Raw genomic sequence first — 13,740 nt, forward strand, 5'->3', positions numbered from 1 at the left:
TTGAGGGTTAAGTGACTTGCCCAAGGTCACACAGCTAGTAAGTGTCATGTGTCTGAGGCTGGATTTGAACTCAGGTCCTCCTGAATCCAGGGTCAATGCTTTATCCACTGCTCTACCTCACTGCCCCAAGATGAGAATAATTAGAGACAGGGCTATCTGAAAGGCTAGTATAATTGTCCAAGCATGAGGGAATAAGGGCAAGGACTAAGGTAGTGGTAGTGGAAGGGGAGAGGGTAGATATGAGAGAAATTGTGAAGAATTGGTAAGACCTGTCTAGTAGAATATAAAGGCCCACATGATGGGAATTCCAGGGATATGTTTTATGACTGGGTTTTGGGGACTCTTTAGGGTTGATCAGACCCTAAAGATTGAAAGGTAAGGTCTAGAGATGGTAGGGATATAGTAATCAGTATAAGTTTGTCATTAGTGCCCACTCCCTGGGTCTGAGTCATGGCGGCCGGTCTGCTCCAGAAAGACATTAGCCAGAGGAGCTGTCTTCTTCCTATACTATGTTTAGCATTTGTTCACATTGCAAAATAATCATGCCCCTGCTCGTGTTGGCCTTCTTGCAATGCTAAATTCCTCCGTTAATCCAGGCCCCCTTTGCTTGGGAGCCTCAGCCATTATCTTTGTACCCTGAGTGTTACATAGAAGGAAGGATCAGACTTGTTCGGCTTGGTCTAGAGGGCAGCATGAGGAGAAATGGGTACAAGTTGCCAAGAGGCAACTTCTTACATCAGGGTAAGCTTCCTAACAATTAGAACTCTCCAAAAGCAGAATGGGCAGCCTCAAGAAATCAAAGGTTCCTATCAACAAGGGGAGGGGAACTGCTTCGTTAGAATGCTTTGGGGGCGGCTAGGTGACGCAGTGGACGAAGCACCAGCCCTGGATTCAGGAGGACCAGAGTTCGAATCCAGCCTCAGACACTTGACACTAGCTGTGTGACCCTGGGCAAGTCATTTAACCCTCATTGCCCCATACCAAAAAAAAAAAAGAAGAAGAAGAAGAATGTTTTGGATTAGGTGACTTCTCATGGTCTTTCCCTTCCAGCTCTGAGATCCTGGGATAATTGAATTTGTAATGTAAAATTATCCAAAATTTAGCAGCTAAAACAAGACAATTACATGCTTTGGGCCATTACTATGAGCAAACCCAGGTGTCTTAGAAGGAAAAAACTGAAAAGGTCCCTAAGAGGAAGAATTGCAAACATAATATGGTCTTGTTCTTTCTTTAGGGAAAACAACAACTAAAATGTGGCAACAAACAGAATGAACAAATCTTTGATATAAAGTCAGTGTAGGAAGTAATCTTGCCAAAAAATGTTTTGTTTTGTTTTGTTGCCATTTTGGAACCATCCACTAATTCTGAAAGTAATGTGAGCTATGTTGCCCATGGACTGCAAATTACTTTAGGAATCTTTGGAAATACATAATTATTTCTCTAGTGAGAAACTGAGGCTCAAAAAATGCAGTATTATTTAGTTCCCATTTCCAGTTTTGTATAATCTGCAGTTTTGACAGGCTCATCACCCATCTTCATTCAAGACCTTAATAAAAATATTCATTTGAACAGGGCCAAGGACCGAGTCCTGCAGCATCCCCCTAGAACCTTCCTCCAGACTTACATCAGTATTCAGTTGAGCCTTTCATTCAACCAGCTCTAAACTACCCAATTAAACAATTGTTTGTTGCTTGTTTAATACTCTTTGATATCTTGGTGGGTTTGCTTGGTGGGCTTTGCTAAAATTCCAGTATTCTTTGTGGCACTTTTTCCTGTCTAGTGACTGTATGAAGCCTTGTTCTGATTTTCCCATTTTTAATGTCTTCCATTCAACGTTACTTTGTATTTACTTGTCTGTGTACATGCTGTCTCCCTTACCACTTCACTAAATAGAATGTGAGCTCCTTGAGGGCAGGAATTGTTTTGCTTTTGTACATCTGGGGCATAGTAAGCACTTAATAAATGTGGAAAGAAGGGTATCTATAGTAGAGCTTGTCATCTCCCTTTCTAAGTGCTTCTGATCCAGCCCTTTATTAATTCATTTTCAAATTTTTCAAACAGTAATTGTTATAGTTTGAAAAATGCCACCTTGTTCCACCTTTTGAAAATTGGTCCAACATTTGCTACAATTGGGTTAGGGAAGAGAATGAGCCTTGACTGGGGGGGAGGTGGGGTGTCAGCAGGATGATGAGAACAGATGACCCAGAGGAGGAAGAACCACTCGATTTATAACTCACCTCTCGCACAAAGAGAATAATGTTCAGAATGAGAAGGACAGAACTGAAATCATTACGAGGTAATTGAAACTCAAGATAAATGAGGAAGGGAATGGACAGTAAGAAGAACTCAAGCTGTCCTTAATGACTTCAAGTCACCTGACCCAGCCAAATTATATCTAAGGCATTGAAAGTATACTCCAAGAACATATCAATCAACTATTTTTGAGAAAGACATGGAGTACAGGAGAGATAACATGGGCCTCCCAAGTCTGTCCTCTGAAGGGGGCTTTGCTATCTAGTCCTGGTGTCTCTGGAAGCTTAAAATCAATCTCTGCCATGTGTGGTACTCAGTCACACCCACCCCCATCCATTCAGCTTTTAATTAGTGACTCCAGAGTAGACTTGCTCCTTCCACCATTTCCTCCTGACTCCAGGGACCTGCTCTCCATTTCAAATCCCTTTTATTAAACCCTCCAGTGTTTGCAATTGAAAAACAAAGTATGATTACTGAAAGCTTTTAAGCCAAAATGTGTTCTGCAGAAACCCCAAGATTCTCAGTCTGGTGCCCTGTTTAGCCTCAATTCACAGTGATCATTGCATCCTGTTTATTCTGAAAGGAACTTCAGAGACCTTCTGGTTTAATTCCACTATCTTATGGATAAGGAAACTGAGGCCCAGGGAAATTACATGACTTGTCCAAGCTCATTTTGAGTAGTGAGCATCAAAGATGGGATATGAACCCAGCTCCACTGACTCCAGAGGGAGTGATCTCTCCATTCCCAGTCTATCTCTCTATGATCCATCCTTCATCTCTTATAAACAATGTTGTTTGAAAAACTCCAGGACATGCAGAAGATTTGATCTGACAGTATAATTATTTTCAGCTTCCTTCCCTACTAATGTCTAAATAAGCCTTGATGTCAAGAGACACATCAATCTGCATGAAGGTTGTTCAAAAATTAAGTTTTCAAGACTGATTTGTTGGGTATTCCCCATTGTACAATTGTGTGGTTGGTCATTAATACCATAGAGTTTTTTTCATTCACTCATTCATTCATTCATACATTGTTTTGTTGGGCATGTGTGATGACACTGTAACTCTCTGAATTAGTATACCTTTAGTTTAAAAGAATAGCTTTCGGGGTAGCTAGATGGTACAGTGGATAGAGCACCGGCGCTGGAGTCAGTAGTACCTCAGTTCAAATCCAACCTCAGACACTTAACTCTTACTAGCTGTGTGACCTTGGGCAAGTCACTTAACCCCAATTGCCTCACCAAAAAATATGAAAAAATTAAAAAAAAAAAAGAATAGCTTTCCTAGACCTGAAGATGAAGTGTACATAGTTCTTGAATTTTTCTTTTAGTTTTTATTGCTATTGGGGCAGCTAGGTGTCACAGTGGATAAAGCGCTGGTCCTGGATTCAAGAGGATCTGAGTTCAAATCCAGCCTCAGACACTTGACACTTAATGGCTGTCTGACCCTGGGCAAATCACTTAACCCTCATTGACCCGCAAAAAAAAAAAAAAGTTTTTATTGCCATCTTCTGGCATTATAGCACCTTCATTTATTCATTGCCCTTCCCCCTACACAGAGAGCCATTCTCTGTAACAAAGAATCAAAAAGAAAGAGAAGGGAAAGGGCAGTTTTTTTAAAAAAGGCTAATACAACAATAATTTCCAACAATATGTGGAGTGTTCGATACCCACAGTCCCCCAAATCTGCCAAGAGAGGAGGGATGTTTGTGCTCATATATTTTCTTCAGGGCAAGCATACACAGTGTTCAGTTTTGAAGTTTTGTTCTTGTTCTTCCCATTTGTGAGAGGCAGGATGTTGGACTGGCTGGACAACCAGCCATGAAGACCCAGATTCAAGTTTTACCTCTAACACTTACTTGCTAACTGTTTGACCCTGGGCAAGAACCTTTACTTCCCAGGGCCTTAGATCAGCAGTTCTCAAACTTTTTGGTCTCAAACTCCTTTACACTCTTAAGAGCTTATATGGGTTATACCCATCAATATATTTTGTTGTTGTTTAGTCATTTCAGCTGTGTCTGACTCTTCATGACCCCATTTGGGGTTTTCTTGGCAGAGATAGTGAATCGTTTTGCCGTTTCCTTCTCCAGCTCATTTTACAGATGAAGAAACTGAAGCAAACAGGGTTAAGTGATAACTCTCTTAACATTGTAATTTGCATAGAAGGTGCCAAGCCCTATTATCTGAGTTAATGGAGAGTCTTCACCTAGGAGTTCCCTATATCAATGAAAATCATGGGTGCAGCCCCTATACCTATTTTCCTTATATATTGCTTTTGTTATTATTCATATTGTTTTCCTTGTTCTTCTTACTTCACTTTGCATCGATTCATAGAATTCTTTTTGGACTTCTCTGTATTCTTAAGTGACTTGTCCATTCTTCAAATTCATCTCCTTTTATGGCACAATAATATTATGACACGTTCGTGTGCCAAAATTTATTTAGCTATTTTCCAGTTGACTTTGTTTCCAATTCTTAACTATTCCAGAAGTGTTGCTATAAATATTTTGGTAGTTCTTTGATTTTTAAATATAAAAAAATACTTATACTAGAGAAATTCATCATTAAATTATTGAGCTTTCAGATGAGCTTAACACTTAACATAGTGCATGGCACATAGTAGGTGCTATATAAATATTTATTATGAGCTGATAATCTAAGCTAAATCCAGAACACAGGGAGGATGGCCAGGCTGAGAATCTTCTGTGATTCTCTGGATAATATAGTTCATAATGGGAATGTTTCAGTCAACAACCTATATCTACATGGTGGAAGAGCTTGAGGACGGGAGACTAAGAACCAAGGGTGCTGGGTGAAATAGAGCACCGGTCTATGTCAACAAGAGTTACCCCTATTTTACTTATTAACAGGTTTGTCCCAAAGCTTGGCATGAAGGTTTGAATCTGTTAGGGCCTGGGCCTTAGGAACAAGCAGCTGCTCTACATTAAGGGTGGACTGGGGTGCAGGTGGGGAGGGAAGCCAGCACTTATTCCTGGTGTAAAGGATGATTCTGTTGGCATGGGAACAGTTCTCATCATGGTCTTATCTGACTACATTCCCCGTAGTGAGTGGGACAGTACAATACAGGGTCCAGAAAGCCAGGAAGATTAATCCCCAGTGATGCAAAGGAGGTTTTGGGGAGTCATTGATAAAGGAAAGTATTAAGTCACAATCTTTTTTGCCAAGAAATGAGTGCTGGAAAAAAAAAAGGAACAGATCAGTGACATCTACTAAAAAAACAAAAACAAAAAACAAAAAAACGGGGGCTTATCTACTAAAATACACATTGTCTTCCCACAATAGAGTGGAAGATCCTTGAGGTCAGGTACAGGTTCATTTTTGTTACTGTATCTCCAATGCCAAGCACAGTGCCTGACATGTAAATATATACCTAATAAATGCAGGTTGGTTAAGGGAGGGTCAAGGAGAAGCATGAATTCATTGGGAATGGAGTTGGACTCTGAGGGGCTTACGAGAAGCCAGGAGACTTTTCTTTTGGTTTGCAGCCAGTCGTTTGCTTTTTGAGCCCCCTTCAGCCATTAAATGCCAGTTTGCTAATATGCTTCAGAAGTTGGACATTTTCTGTTTCTCACAACTAGTTCAATCTCAGATTCAAGTTCCTGCCCACCCTGTACTTTAAAGGAGTCAGCTCATGATGGAAAATGTTCTCCACATCCAGAAAAAAGAACTGTGGATTCTGAATGCAGATTGAACCATACTGTTTCTATTTTTTGGTTGTTTTTTCTCTTTTTTGAGGTTTTTCCCTTGTGTCTCGATTCCTCTTTCACAATATGACTAAGGCAGAAATGGGTTTAATGTGATTGTACGTATGTAACCTACATCATATTGCTTTATGTCTTGGGGAGGGGGGAGGAAAGGGAGGGAGGGAGAAAAATTTGGAACTAAAAAATCTTATGAAGACAAATGTTGAAAACTATATTTACATGTAACTGGAAAATAATAAAATACTTTTATGATTTTTTTAAAAAAGGAGCCAGCTGTTGTTCTAATAAATGCCTCTTCCTCTGACAGGGACACTCCCTTGCTAATTGCTTGGTACCCATCTAACTTTATCTCTTAGACCAAAGGTTCTTAAACTTTGGGTCATGAAAAATTTAGCAGTAAATCTTTGATTTATATACCTATTGTATATACCTATATATCCAGGGTCACATAAAAAGTTCTCGGGTGAAGAGGGGCCACAAGTAGATAAAAGTGTAAGAAGCCCCATCTTAGATTATGTTTACCTGGACACAACATACAGACAATTTTGTACAAATTAACAAAAGCATATTGTTTAGATACTAGGAATAATGCCTTCCTTTGTCAGTTAACACTTCCCCCCCCCCCTCGCAGGGCAATGAGGGTGAAGTGCCTTGCCCAAGGTCACACAGCTAGTAAGTGTCAAGTGTCTGAGGTCATATTTGAACTCAGGTCCTCCTGAATCCAGGACCGGTGCTTTATCCACTGCGCCACCTAGCTACCCCCATCAGTTAACACTCTTCTTAACTCCCTGTCATATTTCCCACAGTAACTGTACCAAACCTTTCCCATTCCATTCAAGATCTCAACCCCAGCCTTATGCCGTTCACTCCCTTCTTGATTTACTGAGGGAACCAATCAATAGGAACTCTTTCAACCCCCAAAGCTTCTCTGAGTTTTTACCAACCCCTCTGCTCTGTTCCTTCTGGTTTCTGAAGTTAAAAACTTCCTTTCCTTTGCCCAGGCTCAACCCCCCATCATTGTTGTGGTGTTTTGTTTTGTTTTGAATCTCCTTCCCTCCTCCAGAACCTTGCTTTTTCAATCATTTCCTCTCTTTCTTGCGTCTTTAGTCTCTCTCTCTCACCACAGGCTTCTTCCTCTGTACCTAAAAGCCTGTTTGGGTCTTTCCTATCCTAAAGGAAGACTTCTCTCAGCTCTACTCTCTGCTCTTCACTTTCATTGACAAACAAGTAGTTTATGTTCAATGCCTTTATTTCTTCACCACTCACCAATGCCACAACACTTTACCGTCTGGTTTCCATCTCCCGAATGTGCTTTTCTTGAAGATCCTTCCAATGACCTCCCTAGGGGCCCTTTTCCTCTCAATCGTCATCTTTCTTGATTTTTCACACTTGATACCGTGGGTTAGCCTTCCCTTCTTGATTTGTCTCCTCTCGTAACTTCCGTGACAATCCTTTCTTCTGATTCACTTCTTATTGCTTTAGGCGTGCTTCCTGTCTCCCTAAATAGCTCCTCTTCGTCTTCTTTCCCACTAGTTTTAGGCTTTACCTGTCAACTCTATGAAGATCCATACCAGTTGCCAATCTCTAGCCCGAATCTCTTCCTGAGCTCCAGACCCATATTTTCATCAACCTACTGGACATGATCAGGAGAGTGACCTGATCCCCCACCCTTGTTCTTTTTTTTTTTTTAGTGAGGCAATTGGGGTTAAGTGACTTGCCCAGGGTCACACAGCCAGTAAGTGTTAAGTGTCTGAGGCCGGATTTGAATTCAGGTACTCCTGAATCCAGGACCAGTGCTCTATCCACTGCGCCACCTAGCTGCCCCTATATCTATTTAAGTACCTATGCATGCAGTCATGTATAGGTGAAAAGGAGTCACAAATGAAAAAGTTTAAGAAGCCCTGTAGTGGAACAACCTCAAGTTGTCTCTCAAGAGCCAATTGCTAAATTGTCAATATGAGCATTTATACCTTAGAAATCAGCAAATGCTACAAATCAAGGTTTGATTTGTTTCATTGATTGTTTAGACTTAAGAAAGTGATGGAGAAAATGTTAATAGTGGGGGCAGCTAGGTAGCACAGTAGATAAAGCACCAGCCCTAGATTCAGGAGGACCTGAGTTCAAATCCAGCCTCAGACACTTGACACTTACTAGCTGTGTGACCTTGGGCAAGTCACTTAACCCTCATTGCCCTACCAAAAAAAAAAAAAAAAAAAGGAAAGAAAGAAAGAAAAGTAAAATGTTAATGGTGCAAATTTTTCCCAGATACCTAATTGTCAACATCTCCCAGCACACCACTGTCTCCTTTGAACTCTCAAAGAGCTTTCCCTGTACTTTTCTTTGCATTTACTACATTGTTTATATTGTCATTACACCCCTTTTATCCTTGCCAGATTTTTTGGTTTTGGTTTTGGTTTTTGTGGGGCAATGAGGGTTAAGTGACTTGTCCAGGGTCACACAGCTAGTAAGTGTCAAGTGTCTGAAGCTGGATTTGAACTCAGGTACTCATGAATCCAGAGCCAGTGCTTTATCCACTGAGATACCTAGCTGCCCCCTCTTTAAATTCAAAACTGAAGTCAGGGGCCACATCTTAATTATCTTGTAATCTACTCTGCAGTTAGTACAATGCTTGCATAGAGGTTTTTAAGAAGCACTTGTGATAGGGCAGCTAGATGGCTCAGTGGATAAAGCACCAGCCTTGGATTCGAGAGGACCTGAGTTCAAATCCAGCCTCAGACACTTCACACTTACTAGCTGTGTGACCCTGGACAAGTCACTTAACCCTTATTGCCCTGGGGGGGGGGGGCGGAAGAAGCACTTATGATTTCAATAAATTATTGAGTTATAATAAAATCAGCTTCTGTAAAAAAAAAAACTTCCAGATTTACATTTTTAATAACCCTTGTACCCTGGAAAAAATAATATTTACTTCTTATCAGCTAATGTCTTCACAGAAGTCTAAAGTTGGAAGGGACCTTGGAAACCATCTGGTCCAGCCCATAGTTAAATAAGACAAGCCTCTATAGCATATCTGGTCAAGTGTTCATCTGGTCTTTGCCTGAAGGTTGTCAGTGAAGGGGAACCCCTATGTCTCCAAAGGTAGCCAATTGCACTTTAGGATAATACTTGATATCTTAACAAATTGTTGGGATAGTTCTTTGTTGTTATTGTTGTTGGTCAGTTGTGTCTGACTCTTCCTGACCCTATTTTGGCTTTTTGTGGCCAGAAATACTGGAGTGGTTTGCCTTTTCCTTCTCCAGCACATTTTATAGATGAGGAAACTGAGGCAAACTGGGTGAAATGACTTGCCCAGGGTCACACAGCTGGTAAGTGTCTGAGGCCAGACTGAACTTAGGAAAATGAGTCTTTCTGACCCCAGGTCTGGCACTTTATCCACTGCACCCCTTGCTGTTCCAATGGATAGCTTTTTATATGAAGACTTAACCTTTTTGTACTACCACCCACTGCTCCTAGTTCTACCTTCTGGGGCCAAGCAGAAGAGTCTTATCTATCTTCCAAATTGACCATCAAATAATGTGAATCCAACTACCGTGTCATTTTTGTTTTTTCTAGGCTAATCATCCCCAAGCCCTTCTACCAGTTCTCACATGGCATGGTCTTGAAGCTGTTTAACATCTTGCTCTCCTTCCACTGGATACTTTCAGTCTATCAATGCCCACCCTAAAATGCAGTGTCTGGAACCGAATAGAGTACCCCAGCTGAGATTTGATCAGGGAGACTTTGGTCCTGGACACCCTGCTTCTTTTAATATAACCAAAGATGGTCTTAGCTTCTTTGGCTGCCAAACCACACTATAGCTTCATATTTGAGTCCACTGAAACCCTCAGATCTTCTTCCTTCCCATGTGTTTGTATTCTCAGTAGAAATCACTGTTATATTTTGTCAAAGTATCATCAGATGATTTATACATTTTTATTGATATGTTATGTTTTGTTTTCTTAATGTTGAATCATCCTTGCATTCCTAATATAAATCCAATCTGATCATAGTGAATAACTTTTAAAATATAAAGCTGTAGCTTCTTCGTTAATATTTTATTCCATGGTTTTTGGATTAATATTAATTAGTGTTATTGACCTTGAAAGCCAATTTTTGCTTTATCATCTCAATAATCTTTGTTTTCAATTTTGTTTACTTTCCTTTTTTGTACAATTTGCACTTCAAAGACCAATATTGTCTTTTCCAAAAAGAACGTTTAAAAGTCACTAATTCGGGGCAGCTAGGTGGTGTAGTGGATAAAGCACTGGCCCTGGATTCAAGAGGACCTGAGTTCAAATCCTGCCTCAGACACTTGATACTTATTAGCTATGTGACCCTGAGCAAGTCACTTAACCCCAATTTCCTAACCAAAGAGAAAAAAGTCATTACTTCTGTTAAAAAGTTGATTTTTCGTGTCAGCTGGGTGGCACAGTGGATAAAGGTCAAATATGACCTCAGACACTTGACACACTAGCTGTGTGACCCCAGGCAAGTCACTTAACCTCCATTGCCCCACAAACAAAACAAAACAGAAAAATGATTTTTTCCCCCTATATATGATTTTTCTCAGCTTTACAGAATAAGTTTCCCTTGGCTGTAAGCTGTTTTGCTTTTCCATATTATAACTTTTGCATATTTGCATATTATAACTTGTTTAATTTTATTTCTTCTTGTTGATATGAATGATTCCAATTGGAGCTCCCTATTAAAGAGACTCTTTCCAGCTGACTGTGATAGGTTCTCATTGACATGAAAGATCTGGAACATGGTGGCTTTATAGATGTCCTATGAATTCTACTGAGGGACATTTTACCCTGTGATTCCAGTACTTCTAACCTGTGCTTTCCTGAAATGTGGTATTTAGCCTTTTTGGCTTCATCATGTTTATTCAACTGAAATTGCTCTCTCCAAAATTACCAATGATCTCTTCACTGCCAAATCTAGTGTCCTCAATCCTCATCCTTTTCTGTTTCTCAGCCTTATCCTTTTTGATCTCTCTGAAGCTTTTAACACTGTCAGTAACCCTCTTCTCCATAATAATCTCTCCTGGCTCTCCACCTACTCATTTATGTAGTCCTTCTCATCTCCTTTTCTGGATCTTCATCCAAGTCATACCTTCTGGCAATGGGTTTTGTCCTGGGCACTCTTTTTTTTTTAAACGGGGCAATGAGGGTTAAGTGACTCGCCCAGGGTCACACAGCTAGAGTAAGTGTCAAGTGTTTGAGGCTGGATTTAAACTCAGGTCCTCCTGAATCCAGGGCTGGTGCTTTATCCACTGTGCCACCTAGCTGCCCCCAGGGCACTCTTCTCTTTTCCCTCTGTAGCATCTTGCTTAATGGTCTTATCAGTTCCATGAATTCAGTTATCATCTCTATGTTAATAAATTTCAGATATTATCCAACTCAAACCTTTCTCATGACATTCACTCACACATCTACAGATGTCAACTAAACATCTCAAACCATATACATGAAAGACATCTTAAACTCAGTGTGTCCAAAACAGAATTCATTATCTTTATCCCAAAACATTCCCATCTTCCTAATTTCCCTATTATTATTGAGAGCATCAACATCTTTCTGGTCATGTAGAATCACAACCTAGGTGCCATCTTTTACTCCTCACTCTCTCTTATCCTCCATATCCAATCTGTGGCAGAGTCCTGTCCTTTATGACATCGTGTGTGTGTGTGTGTGTGTGTGTGTGTATGTGTGTGTATAGATAGAGATAGATAGATAGATAGATAGATAGATAGATAGATAGATAGATAGATAGATAGATAGATAGATAGATGGATGGATGGATGGATGGATGGATGGATGGATGGATGGATGGATGGATGGATGGATGGATGGATGGATGGATAGATAGATAGATAGATGGATAGATGGATAGATGGATAGATGGAGATAGAGAGATAGAGATACAGATATAGATGTAGATATATCCCTTTTCTCCACCAATGCTGCCACCACTCTTGTAGAGGCCCTCAACACCTTACATCTGGACTATTGCAATAGCCAAAAGGTTAGTCTCCCTGCCACAAGTCTCTTCCCGCTTCAATCCATCCTTCCCCCCAATGTCAAATTGATCTTCAAAAGAATAGATCTGAAGATGGCGGAGGAAAGGCAGTGAACTCCTGAACTCATGACATGATCGCTCCAAAAAACATCCAAATAAGGTCATAGGAAAATGCCCGGAGCAGCAAAACTCACAGAAGAATGTGCTGAAATCATCTTCTAACCAAAAACAGCTTGGAAGGTCAGAAGGAGGGAGCTGCTGTGCTAATACAGGAGTTGAACCCAACCCCACAGTCACCCTGACACAGATCCAGTCCCAGGAAGGCCTCACCAGAGAAGGAGACCCCCAGAGCCTCTGAATCAGCTGAAGCACCAGTGTTGTCTGGAACTAAGCTCACAGTCTGGTCAGTGGGCTGAGCCCTGGGCAGGGCAGAGACTACAGGGGTCTATGCTGGTGCTGAGGCAGAATTTGGATTTTACACCCCTGCTGAGAACCAGGAGGTAGGCTCGAGTAGCAGTGGCCCAGGTGGGGGAGGGGCACAGGCTCGCCAGAGCTAACAACCACAACACACAAAGCTGGTTGATTAGCAAGTTGGTCTGGGGTCATCTAAGGACCAGGGAACAGGCTGGGCGAGGGAAGAACCTGATCCTCCTTAAATCATACCACCTGGGATACTGCAGCCTAGAAACAGTGCCCCACTTTAAGGAGCTAAAAGTCTAGTAAAAGAAAGGCAAGATGAGCTGACAGAAAGGGGTGAGGACCATAGAAAGTTTCTTCAGTAACAAGGAAGACCAAAGGACACCCTTAGAGGAAGATGTTAACATCAGGGCCCCTATATCTAAAGCTTCCAAGAAAAATACAAATTGGTCTCAGGCCATAGAGGTGCTGAAAAAGGACTTTGAAGATAAAGTTAGAGAGGTAGAGGAAAAAATGGAAAGAGAAATGAGGGTGATGCAGGAAAGACATGAGAAAAAAGTCAACAGCTTGAAAAGTCAAATTGGTCAAATGGAAAAGGAGGTACATAAACTCTCTGAAGAAAATAATTGCCTAAGAATTAGAATTGAACAAATGGAAGCCAGTGACTTTATGAGAAACCAAGACACAATAAAGCAAATCCAAATGAATAAAAAAATAGAGGGCAATGTGAAATATCTTCTGGGAAAAACTTCTGACCTGGAAAATAGGTCCAGGAAAGATCATTTGAAAATTATGGGTCTACCTGAAAACCATGATCAAGGAAAGAGGTTAGACACCATCTTCCAAGATATTCTCAGGGAAAATTGCCCTGAAATTCTAGAAGAAGCTAAAATAGAAATCGAAAGAATCCACTGATCACCTCCAGAAAGAGATCCCAAAAGTAAAACTCCTAGGAATATTATAGCCAAATTCCAGAGCTCTCAGGTCAAGGAGAAAATATTATAAGCTGCCAAAAATAAAGAATCCAAATACTGTGAAGCCCCAGTCAGGATAGCACAAGATCTAGCAGCTTCTACATTAAAGGACCAGAGGGCGTGGAATATGATATTCCAGAAGGCAAAGGAATGGGGATTACAACCAAGAATCACCTACCCAGCAAAACTAATCATAATCTTTCAGAGGAAAAAATGGGACTTTAATGAAAAAGAGGACTTTCAGGTATTCATGATGAAAAGACCTGAACTGAATGGAAAATTTGACTTTCAAATACAAGACCCTAGAGAACCATAAAAAATTGGAGTTGGGGGACATACCTGGGGTCGTGC

The sequence above is a fragment of the Dromiciops gliroides genome, chromosome 2, assembly GCF_019393635.1.
Source record: "Dromiciops gliroides isolate mDroGli1 chromosome 2, mDroGli1.pri, whole genome shotgun sequence".
Classification (NCBI taxonomy): domain Eukaryota; kingdom Metazoa; phylum Chordata; class Mammalia; order Microbiotheria; family Microbiotheriidae; genus Dromiciops; species Dromiciops gliroides.